This window comes from Nannospalax galili, unplaced genomic scaffold, assembly GCF_000622305.1.
Source record: "Nannospalax galili isolate Female #2095 unplaced genomic scaffold, S.galili_v1.0 scaffold506, whole genome shotgun sequence".
Classification (NCBI taxonomy): Eukaryota; Metazoa; Chordata; class Mammalia; order Rodentia; family Spalacidae; genus Nannospalax; species Nannospalax galili.
Genome location: NW_008353883.1, coordinates 151882 through 162330, shown reverse-complemented (window position 1 = coordinate 162330; position 10449 = coordinate 151882).

Sequence of the window (10449 nt, the reverse complement as noted above, 5' to 3'; positions counted from 1 at the left end):
ACTCACAGAGATCAGCCTGCCTCTGCCTCCCAAGTGCTGGGACTACAAAAGGGTGCCACCATGCCCAGCTCTCATTTATAGTTTTTAAAAAAAATTATTTTATGTGTATTCGAACTCACAGAGATCAGCCTGCCTCTGCCTCCCAAGTGCTGGGACTACAAAAGTGTGCCACCATGCCTGGCTCTCATTTATAGTTTTTTAAAAAAATTATTTTATATATATTCATGTATTGCCTGCATGTAGATAAATGATCCTGTATCACACAATGCTGGTGGAGGACAGAAGAGGCTGTTAGATCCCTTGGAACTGAAGTTGCTGACAGTTGTTAGCTGCCATGTGGGTGCTGGGGTTCAAACCCCGGTCTTCTGCAAGAGCAGTTAGTGTTCTTAACCGCTGAGCCATCTCTCCAGCCCCTCATTTATGGTTTTTTAAGAGTTCTCCATACTGCCTTCTGTAATGGTTGAATGAGTTTACATTCCCACCAGCAATAAATGAATGGTCCCCTTTCTCCACATCCTCACCAGCGTTTGATATCTTTCATTCTCTTGATCTTAGCCTGTCTGACTGGGGTAAGATGAAATCTTAAAGTTGTTTTTATTTTATTTCCCTACTTACTAAGGATGTTGAGCACTTTTTAAGATTTTTCTTAGTCATTTTTATTTCTTCATTTGAGAACTCTCTGTTCAGATCCTTAGCGCATCTTTTTATTGGACCACTTATTCAGGAAGAGGGAGAGTAGAGATAAAGTGTGAAAATATATTAGCTCAAAAACCTACTGAAAAATACACATACAATATCTGAACATGAGTGCCTGTGTGTACCTGAAGGCCATACAACAAGTGCCAGACAGGAAAAACCTACCTTATTGGTCAGGGTAGTCCAAGAGACTCCCAGAATAACACAGGCTATTGCCATAGCCCTTGATTACCTCGCAGAGCTTGAAGGTAAGACCCTATTGCTAAAGACTGGACATACTTTGGACACAGGACTTGGAGCAATGGAGCAGGAACTGACCTGGAAGCCTCCTCCCTGAAGACCAGCTCTTAAAATTCTAGAGGATACTATGCAAGCTGCTAAGGGAGAAAAATAGATCGATGTTCCAAACCCCAACTTTAACTCACAACAATAACCAGCACAACAAACTATAGTGGTACAGTGGTGGTATTTTTATAAGAGGGTAATCAACAGCTATCTAATTGGACTTAAAGCCCTCTCCATGGGGGTGGAATTCATGGGTGGAACTCTAAACATAGCCAAATACACATGGCTGGAGAGATCATAGACTTTAGAGAAAACCCTATCTTCGTCATATCTCTAGACAAATACAATTTCTTACTGTATGCTAAATATAGACCCTTATATTTATAGACAAATATACCATTCACCACTTATCAAAGAAGCTTCTTTTTGCAACAAATGAAGTCTATTTCAGAGTTCCACAACTGGCCAGACACAGAGAATATGTGTCTGAGAGATGCCCAGCCCTAAGGGACACATCTACAATGGAATTTCTACACCTAAGGGTCATGGAACATAGCAGAACAGGGGTAGAGAGAATACAAATGCACCTCTCACCTCTCATCAGCAAAGCTTCCCCATGTAACAGTGGAATGCGTGCAGAAGGCCACAACTGGCCAAGGTCTAGAGAAAAAGAGACTGCAGTGTGTGTCCCTGAATAGGACCTCTATATTAAACTTCACCCACCTATGGCTCAGGGACCATTGTGGAAGAGGGGCTAGAAAGATTGTAAGAGCCAGGGTTGGTGCATGAACATAAGAAACAGAGTCTGCCAGGCCTCTTGGAATTTGTTCATATGAGTTTACAGCAATGACAGCATGCACAAGACCCATGAAGGCTCTCAATCACACAAAAACTCAGCATGGAATTGGGGAAATAGGCCAAGGAACAGTTGGCAACTGATTATTGCACAGAGAGGGATATTTGATTTTCTTTAAGGGAATGGCTCTAGATAGGCTGACTAGACTCCCAGGGATGAACTTGCACTGAGGGACACCTAGGTACAAAAATCTGACTTGATAGGCCTTAACATATATGACAAAATGAATGAAATCCAGTGGGGGGGGGCTATAGGGGTGTGGATGGGGGAGGGAGCCAAATATAAAGATTTATTGTATGAGGGGCTGGAGAGATGGCTCAGCGGTTGAGAACACTGGTTGTTCTTGCAGAAGACCTGGGTCTGAATCCTAGCATCCACATGGCCGCTAACAACTGTCCGTTAACTAACTCCAGTCCCAGGGGATCCGAAAGCCTCTCTGACCTCTGCAGGCATTGCATGAAATGGGCACACTTTCCTACATGCACGCAATACAAGCATACACATAAAATAATAAAATTTTAAAAAAGATTTATTGTATGATCGGTGCAAAAATTCATAAAAATACATTAAAAATAATAAATATACAGTCCTTGATTTTTGAGAAAATAAGGTGCCAGTGAAAGGGCAGTTAGTGTTTTCTTTAACCACTAGAGAGCATACTGTACATGGTGGGGTTTGGTTTTTTTCTTTTCCCCTTTCAACTCTGTATAATCAAAATGTAGATTTCAAGAACACATTGGAAAATAAGAAAAAGGATAAGATAAATGGTATTCATATAACTTCTTTAGAAAAAAGACTTTCACTGGCTTGATAAATGGAGGCTTTTGTTCATTTGTTTGTTTTTGTTTGAGACAAGCAAGGTCCTTCCTAGCCTCAGACTCACTAGGCACCTGAGACTGGTCTTGAACTGAACTTCCCGCCTCTATCTCCCTAGTGCTAGGATTGCAAGACTGGCTTTCTGGTAAATGTTTAAGTTTGAAGGGATAAAATAAAAGAGGACATGTTTGAAATCTAAAATCTAGATACTGTCCTACACAATGCAATAAATGCACAAAACCTTTTCTGTTATAAAATGAAAGAACCCTGGCTTGCTCGTAATAAAAAGACTTGCGGCCCCAGGGCAAAGCTCCACTGTGGCGTGAAGGATAAGAAACCCAAGGGAGTTAATGCAAAAAGGAATTCCCTGATTAAAAAGAAGCATTCACAGCCTTTAATTACTTTTGAGGGGGGCTGTTTTTTTGAGACAGGGTCTCACTACAGAGCCCTGTCTGGCCTGGAACTCTCTAGGTAGACCAGGTTGGCCTTGAACTCACAGACATCCACCTGCCTCTGCCTCCCAAGTGTGGAATGAAAAGCATGCACCACCACACCCAGGTTTTAATTACTTTTTAAAATTGGAAATATATGTACATCATAAAAACTTTAACTTAAGAACAATATACACTAAAGATAAACTTTCCCTTCGGCCTCACTGTGCCAACAACAGCTTCCTGTCTCGGAAGTCACAATTTACTAATTTCATGTGTCCTTCAAAAAGAAACCCCTATACATTAATTAAATATTTTATTTATTATTTTGATTTTATGTGTATGTGTGTATTGCCTGTATGTATGTAAGTACACCCATGTAGTGCAGTGCCCATGGAGGTCAGAAGAGGGTGTCAGATTCCCTGGAACTAGAGTGACAGACAGTTGTTAGCTGCCATGTGGGTGCTGGAATTCGAACCTGGGTCTTCTGAAAGAACATTCAGTGTTCTTAACCATTGAGCCATCTCTCCAGCGCCCCCATACATTTATATCCCAACAAATCTCTGAATTTTCTTCTCTACAGAGCTTCAGACACTGCTGCCAATACCTTCTTCTTTTCTTATTCATTTTATTTTTTATTTTGGTCTGTTTTGAGACAGGGCCTCCCTGCAGCCTCAGTTGGCCTGGAACTCCTATGTAGACCAGGCTGATCTCGATCTCACAGAGACTTGCCTGCCTCTGCCTCCCAAGTGCTGGAATTAAAGGCGTGGGCCACCATGCCGGGTTTACCTTCTTTTCAACCTAACACTCTTCATGATCCTCCTGTAGCTGAACATGGAACTGCCTCATTGTTAGCAATCTGCCTGCCATCAAAGTCACATCATCATCAATGAAGTGGCACTCTCTTGTAGTTCTATTAAAATTATGTTCATGGGGGCTGGAGAGATGGCTCAGTGGTGAAAAGAACTGGCTGCTCTTGCAAAGGACCCGGGTTCAATTCTCAGTACCCACATGGTGGCTAACAACCATCCGTAACTCCAGTTCCAGGGGAGTCCAATGCCTTCTTCTGACCTCTACAGGCATCGCATGACATGGGTGCACTTACATACATGCAGGCAATACACTCATAAACATAAAATAAAAATAAAATATTTTAAAAATTATGTTCATGATTTATTACTCCATCTCCATTACGGTTCTCTCTATAAAAGACAGTACTGTAATTAATACCCTTTTACATATGTCATTTTTCTTTGTGTGTATCTGTAGGACAAATCCTGGATTGAACCAAACAATATAATAGATATACACAATTGGAGGCTGGAGAGAAGGCGCAGTTTAAGAGCCCTTACTGTTCTTCCAGAGAACCTGGGTTTGGTTTCCAGCACCCACATGGAAGCTCACAATAGCCTTCTCTCCTCCACAGGCATCAAGCATGCACACGGTGTGCATACATACATGCAGGCAAAACATTCATACACATAAAATAAATAAATCTTAAAAAAGAAAAACAATATGCACAAAGTTCTCACAGATGCTGCCAATTTGCCTTCCACAAAGGTGCCAATCAAATCACCCTGTTCCATTTCCCTATGGCTTTCCCATAGGGTTTGTATTTTGTTTATTCCTTTGATCTTGGCCGACCTGCTAGATGAGCAATAATATCTCCTGGTGTAGTAGTTTGAATGAGAATGCATCCCCCTGGGCTCCAAGCATTTCAGCATTTTGTCCCCAGATGGTGACACTCTTGTGGGGGGTTTTAGAAGGTGTGGCCATGCTGGAGGAAGCACGTCACTGAGGGTGGGCTTACAGAGTTCTTTAAGCCTTGCCAGATTTCCAATTGCTTTCTGCTTTCTGCATCTGCTTGAATACGTGAGAGCTTAGCTTCTGTTCCTACTTCAGCCACTCTGCCACCAGGCCTCCCCATCATGATGGCTTCCTGCTGCTTTGGAACCATAAGCTAAGTAAACTCTTCCTTTTATAACTTCCCCTGGTCATGGTATTTCTATCACAGCAACAGAAAAGTAACATACACTTGGTATTTCACTTCATAGATCTCATAGAGGTTGAACATCCTTTTTTTAAAAAAAAAGACTTAAAAATATTTTATTATTTTTATATGTTCTATGTGTATGAGTGTTTTGCCTGTATGTATGTAAGTGTACCAATGTGGGTGCAGTGCCTATAGAGGCCAGAAGAGACTGTCAGATCTCCTGGAACTGGAGTTATGGACAGTTGTTAGCCACCGCCACCATGTATGTGAGTGCTGGGACTCAAATTCAGTTTCCTTGGAAGAATAGCAGGTGTTCTTAACCTCTGAGCCATCTCTCCAGCCCCAAGATTTTATTTTTAATTATGTGTGTATGTGGGTGGGTTTGTGCACATGAGTGTAGTGCCCGGAGGCCAGCAAAGGGGTTTAAGATCTCTTGGAGCTGGAGTTACAGGTAGTTGCAAGGCATCAAATAGGGTGCTGGATTCCGGGTGTGGTGGTGCACGCCTTTAATCTCAGCACTCGGGAGGCAGAGGCAGGTGGATCTCTGTGAGCTCAAGGCCAGCCTGGTCTATCTACATAACAAGGTCAGCTGGGGCTACAGGGAGACCCTGTCTCAAAAAAGCCCCCAAAACCAAATGTGGGGGCTAGCAACCAAATTCGGGTCCTCTGCAAGAACAGTATAAACTCATAACCCAGCCCAGAGCATCCTTCTATGTGTTTAAGAGAAGGGCTGATGTTAATCAGGAGAAAGTACTATGTAAACAGGTAAAAGTTTCAGGTACTATTAGCCAGTCAAGACTAGAAGGAGAAGAACATTCGGATGATGGGAAAGAAACTCTGGAAAAATCACCCCTCCACCTTGCCACCTGCCCAGGCCTGCACTACTTACTGTCTTGTATGCTGGAACTCCAGCTCTCCCCAGCAAACTGAGAAAAAGCCAAATACTACCTGGGACCCAAATGTACCAGAGTAAGGCCATCATTTCCTTAAATCTCTCAAGCCCCTGATCCTCAGTCATGCTCTGAGCTGATTCTCTGGGCCTTCTCCCCTGCATTTTTAGACTGAATCTGTCCAATGTAAATAAAATCTGAGCTGTTTATATAACTTGAAATTGTCTAGCAGCTACATTAACAAAGTACAAGTAAATCCAGGCCTGGTGGCACAGGCTTTCCATCGCAGCCACTCATGAGGTTGAAATAGGAAGAGCAAAAGTTCAAGGCCTACCTGGGTAGGGTGAGTTCAAGACCAGTCTGAGTCCATAGTCTCAAAAATAAAATAAGGTAATTTAATCACTTTTCTTTATTTAACACAATATATCCAAATTGTCATTGTTGCAACATGTAACCATTAAGATTATTAATGAGATATATTTTGATATTTTTTTCCTCAAGGCCTCATAATACAGTGCGTTTATTTTTACTCATAGACCATCTCAAGCCAGAGTACATCTCAAGTCAGACTAGGGACATTTCAAGGGCTCATATCAGCATGTGTCTAGACTGGCCCTGTTACCTACTTCCAGAACCTGACCCTTGATCTGGTTATTAATTACTCATCTCAGAAATTATTTTATCCCTTTATTTTCAATTAATTAACTACTTGGTATCAAGCATAGGGCTGCACATACAAGGCAAATGCTCTACTCCTGAGCTACATCTCCAGCCCCTCCATTTTTCCTGAAAACAAAGTTGAGCATATAGCTAAAGGGAAAGTCCTTCTTAGTCCCCTCACTGTGCAAGTCCAGGCCCCCTTCTCCAGTCCTTCTTCTGTGTAGATAAGGGAAGAGAACGAAAAGCAGAACTTCACTGTCCATCTTTTAATACTTTCTAGATTTAACCATATTGATATATTACCTGCCCTTATAAAACGGTAAGAAAGAGCTGGGTCTACATATGACCACGACAAAAATCTCATAGTGCCTTTATAAAAGCAGAATTAGAGATCACAAAGAATCTGCTCTCTTTTTCCTTTCTATCAGGGAATTGGTGTGTAACACATCTTTCACCCAGCCTGAACACATTCTGCTGTGAGCACACGTTCCTTACTTCCACGCACAGGATACGCAGTGACCGTTCCTTCCCATGCTTGTTCCTCATCCACACAGATTCCATGCCAGTTTCAAAGGGAACCACTCTTGTTTCCTATGGCAATTACTCTCATGCATTTTATTTTAAAAATTATTTATTATTTTATGTGTATGAATGTTTTGCCTGCATGCAGATAAGTTCACCTGTGTTGTGCAATGCCCACAGAGGCCAGAAGAGGGCGATGGAGCTCCTGGAACTGAAGTTACAGACTATTGTTAGCTGCCCATGTGGGTGCTGGGAATCCAACCCCTGTCCTCTGCAAGAGCAGCCAGTGCTCTTAACTGCTGTGTCATCTCACCAGGCCTTTCATGGACTTTAAACAAATATGACTATGAATCCAGATTCTTATTCCTCCCATCTTATGTACATTTTATGACCTGCTCTGCACCTTGAAGTAGCTTTCATTTCTGTCAGAACGTGGCTCAGGGCACCTTTGTTCTCACGGTGGCATTATATTCGTCTGTGTGGCTAGTCCATAATTTAATCTGATCCCTGCAATGAAGAACTGGTGTCCTCAGTGTTTACCATTACAGCCAGCACTGTGACACAGAACCGTGCACTTACTTCACTTTCCGTGCGTGCAAGTGTACCTGCAGGATAAATCTCTCGAAGGGACACTGCGTGGAATATATGTGAACAAATAATTTTGATAGACATTACTAAATTGACTCACATTTTGGTCTTTCTGACTGTTTTGTGACATTCTGAGGTAGATGATATGGCGAGGAGGGGGGCTACATAAAATCTGAAAGGCAGGTAGAACTGAGATCAGAGAGTGGCTGACAGAGACAGCAAGGAGCCCCTATGACTAGAACAGGGTTGGGGAAGGAAGTCTGAGACCCCTGAGCAGATATGATCAGCGGTTGCCATAGGGCTTGGAAGCCACAGGAAAGTTTGAGATTTTATTCTAAGATCAAGATGATATGATTTACATTTTCAAAGACCACCCTGCCTACTACATGGAAGTGGTTTGGAAGGGACTAGGGGAAGGACACTAGGCAATAATGTATGTGACACCTGGCATTAGAGGGAGGCCTGGCCGGAGTGAAATGAATAAATCCTTATCAGTTTCACCAAATAGGAAGTAAATGTAACAGGCCCTGCAGAGGAGGGCCACCAGGAGGACTCTGTACAATGTGATGAGGGACACAAGAATCAACAAGCCAGACAAGGATCTGCCTTCAAGGATCTAGTAAGTGACCCCAAGACTAAGCAGATAACTGCAGGTGTGGGCAGTTATACCACATACAGTGTGATAAAAAATAGAGGTTTTGGGGGGCTGGAGAGACGGCTCAGCGGTTAAGAACACTGGTTGTTCTTGCAGAAGACCTGGGTTTGAATCCCAGCACCTACATGGCAGCTAACAGCTGTCTGTAACTCCAGCCCCAGGGGGTCCGACAGCCTTTTCTGACCTCCACAGGCATTGCATGACATGGGTGCACTTACTTACATGCAGGCAATACATGCATACACATAAAATTAAAATAATAAAAAAAATTTTTTTTGGTCTTTTTTGAGACAGGGCCTCCCTGTAGCCCCAGCTGACCTTGAAGTAGCTATGTAGACCAGACTGGCCTCAAACTCACAGAGATCCGCCTCTGCTTCCCAAGTGCTGGGATTAAAGGTGTGCGCCACCACGCCCAGCTAAAAAAATTTTTAAAAGTTTAAAAATATAGAGGTTTTGCAATGCACTTAAAACATAAAGAATAAAGGCTTTGCACTTAAAATGCTGCTTTGTACTGACTTTGTTACTTTAGTCAATTTCTTCCCCTCTTTCTGTCTTTGGCCTGCCCAGCTTCCTTCCTCCTCTGACACCACTCTGCTCCTTCCTTTTACCAGATTCTTCCTTGGTGTGGGTTAGTGAAAGTATTAAATGAGATCCCTTTGAAAAGTCCCTAGCACTGGTGTTTTAGTTTCCTTTCCTGTTCAGGAGCCTGGCAAAAGCAACCTGAGGAAGAGAGGGCTCTTTTGGCTCACAGTTCCAGGTTATGATCCATCCTGGTAGGGAAGTCACAGAGGCAGGAGCTTTAGCAAGCTGGTCACATCCACAGTCAAGAAGCAGAGAGCAATGACACCCGCTGTTGCTCAGCTCTCTCCACTTACACAGTCCAGGATCTCACAGGGATCCCACAGTGGACTGGTCTTTCTGCCTTAGCACAATTAAGATAATCCCCCACATATATGCCCGGAGGTCCATCTTCCAGGTGATTTTTGATTCTGTCAAGTTGACAATGAACAGTAACCATCACGACTGGTAAAAAGGGAATCCTGAATTGTATTTGGTGAATGGATGGAAAAATCACCCCTTACTTTCCCATCTGTCTTCTTGAGGGTCTTTTACTCTTTCCTGGCAATCATTTATGTTTTTCTTCAGCTTTGGAATGTGATTTACAATGGAGAAAACTGGATTCATTAGCTCTGTGCATGTGGCTTGTCTGAATCATAAGCCAGGAACAAATGCAAATTAATTGCTTTACATATCTTTAATTTATTCTTTTCCAAAGTTAGCCTTTTTTAAAAATAAAATATTAATTTCCTCCCACCTTTAATTGTCAGGGAATTGCAATATACTAGGGTAGTTGGAAGCACAGATTTATTTGATTAATGGATATCAAATTATTATGGTTAAGTTTATTGTTTTAGACCACAGCTCTATGGGGACATTAATAAATGTGATTGCTTTTGCTAGAATATTCGTTAATCCTGTGGTTTAGTGTGCTGTTAATGGAACATGCTGCTCCACTGGCTTTTAATGAGCTTTCCCCGCTGACTCCAGAAAAGCAAAGGAAATTATTTTTACACGCACATACATGGTCTTTTTGAGACAGGGTCTCCCTGTAGCCCCAGCTGTGCTGGAACTTACTATGTAGACCAGGCTGACCTTGAACTCACAGAGATCCACCTGCCTCTGCCTCCCAAGTGCTGGGACTAAAGGCGTGCACCACCACGCCGGTAATAAAATATTTTTTAAAAAAGAAAACACATATAAACAATTCTAAATAAAATAAGAAAATTGAATTGAGCACTGTTAAAAAACTGACAGCAGGGACTAGAGAGACAGCTCAGTGGTTAAGAACACTGGTTGTTCTTACAGAAGACCTGGGTTCAAATCCCAGCACCCACATGACAGCTAACAACTGTCCATAACTCCAGTTCCAGGGGATCCAACAGCCTCTTCTCTCCTCTGTGGGCACTGCATGATACGGATGCACTTACCTACATGCAGGAAATACACTCATAGACATAAAATAAAAATAATAAAATATTTTTTAAAAACTGACAGCA